The sequence below is a fragment of the Chiloscyllium plagiosum genome, chromosome 2 (genome assembly GCF_004010195.1).
Source record: "Chiloscyllium plagiosum isolate BGI_BamShark_2017 chromosome 2, ASM401019v2, whole genome shotgun sequence".
In the NCBI taxonomy this organism is placed as follows: Eukaryota; Metazoa; Chordata; class Chondrichthyes; order Orectolobiformes; family Hemiscylliidae; genus Chiloscyllium; species Chiloscyllium plagiosum.
The window spans coordinates 8,041,333-8,045,887 of NC_057711.1; positions in this window are offsets into that span (position 1 = coordinate 8,041,333).

The window sequence follows — 4,555 nt, forward strand, 5'->3', positions numbered from 1 at the left end:
TGGAATTAATCACTGTGAAAAATAAATGCACAATATGATGCTATGAGAGGTTCACAGCAAACTGAACCTCTGAACTTCCCTTTACTAATCAGAAAACTTGATTCTTTTACATGCTATTTGCGTGTAATTGAATCAACACAATCTTTGAGCATATTTCGAGGTTGATTGTCTTTAGAGTATCAATGGCAAAAAGGGTTATAGCGATAGATTGAGTAAAATGCATTGAAGAGTTCAATCAGCTGTGATCATATTATATGGCAGAGCAGTATGACGGGCAGAATGGCCTCTTCCTATTGGTATTCAGAGAATCTCTACAGTGTGGAAACAGACCCTTCGGCCCAACAGGTCTACACTGACCCTCCGAAGAATAACCCACTCAGACCCATTCCTCTACATTTACCCCTGACTAATGCACCTATCCTATACATCCCTGAACACTGTGAGCAATTTAGCATGGTCAATTCGCCTGACTTGCACATCTTTGGATTGTGGGAGAAAACCAGAGCACCCTGGGGAAACCCATACATGGGGAGAATGTGCAAACTCCACACAGTTTCCTTAGGCTGGAATCAAACCCAGGTCCCTGGTGCTGTGAGGCAGCAGTGCTAACCACTGAGCCATCATGCCGCTATGTTCATATCTTGGATGTAGGTTTGCTCACTGAGCTGAAAGGTTCATTTCCAGACGTTTCGTTACCTTACTAGGTAACATCTTCAGTGGACCTCATGCAAAGCAATGCTGAAAATTTCTGCTTTCTATTTATATGTTTGGGTTTCTTGGGGTTGGTGATGTTATTTCCTGTGATGAAGTCACTTCCTGTTCCTTTTCTCATGGGGTTAGTAGATAGGGTCTAACTCGATGTGTTTGTTGATAGAGTTCCAGTTGGAATGCCATGCTTCTACGAATTCTCATGTGTGTCTTTGTTTGACTTGTCCTAGGATGGATGTATTGTCCCAGTCGAAGTGGTGTCCTCCCTCATCCGTATGTGAGGATACTAGTGAGAGAGGGTCATGTCTTTTTGTGGCTAGTTGGTGTTCATATATCCTGGTGGCTAGTTTTCTGCCTGTTTGTCCAATGTAGTGTTTGTTACAGTCCTTGCACAGTATTTTGTAAATGATGTTCGTTTTGCTCATTGTCTGTATAGGGTCTTTCAAGTTCATTAGCTGCTGTTTTAGTGTGTTGGTGGGTTTGTGGGCTACCATGATGCCAAGGGATCTGAGTAGTCTGGCAGTTATTTCCGAGATGTCTTTGATGTGGGGAGAGTGGCTAGGGTTTCTGGACGTGTTTTGTCTGCTTGTTTGGGTTTGTTGCTGAGAAATCAGTGGACTGTGTTCATTGGGTACCCATTCTTTTTGAATAAATGGTATAGGTGATTTTCCTCTGCTCTGCGTAGTTCCTCTGTGCTGCAGTGTGTGGTGACTTGTTGAAATAATGTTCTGATCAGTGAGCTACAAATCTTCTCAAAACTTGCTATGTTCATATCTCTTTGGCACTACTGTTGACGAGCACAGATTGCTGACCAGTCATGAGTGTAGATGTGACAGTTCCAGGGAAAGTGCCATTCACAGACAACAACAAAAATTTCAATAAAAACAGGAAATGCTGGAAGATCTCAGCAGGTTTAGTAGCATCTGTGGAAACAGAAATAGAGTTAATGTTTTAAATCCCATTCAACTCCTGTTGAAACAAAAGAAGACTCTTGTTCAGAAGAAGACTTAAACCAGGCTCGAGACGTTAACCCTGTTTCCCACTCTGCAGATGCTGCCAGATCTACTGAGTTTCTCCAGCATTTTCTGTTTTTCTTTCGGATTTTCAGTCTCTGCAGTATTTTGCTTTTACAACCAAAAGCCTTCCTGTATTTTTCACAACATAAAGACTTTACAAAGTGCTTATAGCCAATGAAGTACTGCACTTTTGAAGTGTTGTCAATTTAAGAAAGACAGCAGCTGATCTGCACAAAGTAAACTCCCATAAGCAGCAAATTCAGTAACAACCAGATCATCTAATTTTGTGATGTAGTTTGAGGAGAAGGTGGATGGGGACTTCAGTTTGACGTTGTATCTGAGAGCTGGGACCTCTGAAGGTGCTTTATCAGCACTACATGAGAGTGTTGAGTTTCATGCTCAAGTCCTGCAACTTGGAACCTTCTGACTGAGAGGCAAGAGTGGAATCAACTGCACCACAGTTGACATTTGAATCAAAGAAGATGCACAAAATTTGATTTAAAAGGGTACATAACTATTGTTTAATTGTTACACCAAACATCCAAAAAGGTTAAAGTTCACATGCGCACAATGTGAATGAGTTTACAGACAGCATGGCCAATATATGACTGTTAATCATTATTTATTTCAATATAAGTACAATTAGCCACATGTAATGAGGGAGTGAATGTATTGGATAACACTGCCTAGGATTTAACACTTGGTTGACTTAGTAGCTTCTTTGCAGGTTAGTTATGAATTTATTTCCTTTTTCAAGTCCATGTCATGGTCCCTGGTCCTACTGTTCTGAACAAGGTGAAACAGTTTTTCATTTGCTCAGGCATTTGAGAGACAGCAGGAAAGATTTTATGAAACCAGCTCCAGTTATTAAGAGACTCCAGTTACATGGGTTGGAGAAGCTTGGGCTGACTAGATGAAAGCTGGTTGGAGATGTGCTCAAATGGAGTTTGGGAAACGTTTAATTTCAGTTCAATACTCCTCCAAAATTTATTTGGTTCAAGGAAATGTCCTTGTTACCTGCAAAGGATAAATAAAATGTTAACTGCAATGGGATTGGCAATTCAGAACACACCATGAATTAATGTAGAAAGGAAACAAACAGGGTTCTCTCTGAATGTTTTGCAATCTTCAAACGGGTACAAGTGTTGACGCAGCTCTCTGACTATAGAGCAGAGATTGTGGCCTTTTCTATTTATTTTACAGTCAGAAGAAGAAGACAACCATTGTGATTTGGACAAAACCCACTGCTACTCTCATTGTTCCCAGAGCTCACCAGACCATTTAAAGGGAAGAGAGAAGGAAATCTCTGTGGATTTTGTGCCATTATGATGACTGCCCTGACAGGAGTGAGAGAGTATTCATAGATCATAGAGTAGCAGCCTCCTGGCTGCTAAAACATGGATCGATTGTTAACTTGGTCAAAGAGCAAGGGATGCTGGGTATATTGGCCAAGTGAAATGCTGAAATCACTAAACCCACACATCAGACGCAGTGCAAATACAGCAGCCAGGTGCTAATGACATTGTAATGTTAATGTAAAAGACAACAGACACCCCAACAACAAAGGAGGGCCCAGACAGAAAGGCACCAGGTCCTGCTACACAAAAAAACATACAGCAGCGTGCCATTGAAATGACTAACTCTGTTTCAAACTTATTAAGTGTATCTCCCTGACTAGCCAGAACAATAGAAAGTTCCAAAACATCATCTAAAAGGTACGAAAACAGTTCACCTGCGTTCACCTCTCTTGGAACTGCTCTTGAGGCCTTCCAAGGAGACCAGCATGGCAGGAGGTATAGACTAGCTGACCAGAGAGAGAGAGAAGAAAGCAGCTTCGCAGAGTGAGAGAGAGCGACTGTGTAAATCTACGAGAGACTCAAAGTATTGTAATCTTTAGGGGGCCAAATAGGATTAGAGGGATTATGTTTCAAAGGAAAGATTTTGTAACTTTGCTGCTAATAAAGTTGGGACTGTTTTACGTTGCTACTGGCTTAAGTTTGCATTGATTTGACCTCTCTGGTATTATGGGACACCTGGGCAAATTCTTTCATAACATTCTGGCTGGAGTTGTCTAACTTGATTAAGAAGAACCAGACAACAATAGAATCCCCAGAGTGTAAATAGATTCCACTTGGCCCATTGAGTCTACAACAACCATCCAAAGAGCATCCCACCCAGACTCACTACCCCAATCCCATTCCTGCAGTTCCCATGGCTAATCCACTCAACCTACACATCCCTGCATGGCCAATCCACCAAACCTATACATCTTCGGACTGTGGGAGGAAATGGGGAGACACGAGGAGAATCTGCAAACTCCACATAGACAATCTCCCAAGGCTCCAGCGTGGGTCCCCAGTGCTGTGAGGCAGCAGACATAACCACTGAGCCACTGTGCCGCAACTTAGTAAATCTGGAATATAAAACTAGTCAGAATAACAACCCTGAAATAACTGCTGGTTGTTACAAAACACACCTGGTTCAACAGAAGGATGTCAATACAGGAGGTGGAACAGGCCATTTGGCCGACCCAGCCAGGTCATAGCAAATCATCCAAACCAACCGTCTGCTCCTGATTTTCCCCATATTAATTGATCCCTTTAGCCCCAAATGCTATTCCCTACTCCTTCTTGAAGTCATTCAATGTTTTTGCCTTGTCTGTGTAACAGATTCCATAGGCTCACCGCTCTCAGGGTGAAGAAATTTCTCCTGATCTCAATTCTGACTGATTGAGCCCATACCCTAAGACTGTGAGCCCTTGGTTCTGGACACCCTGGTCATTGGGAACATCGTGTATATACCTGCCCTGTTAGAATTTTATAGGTTTTGGT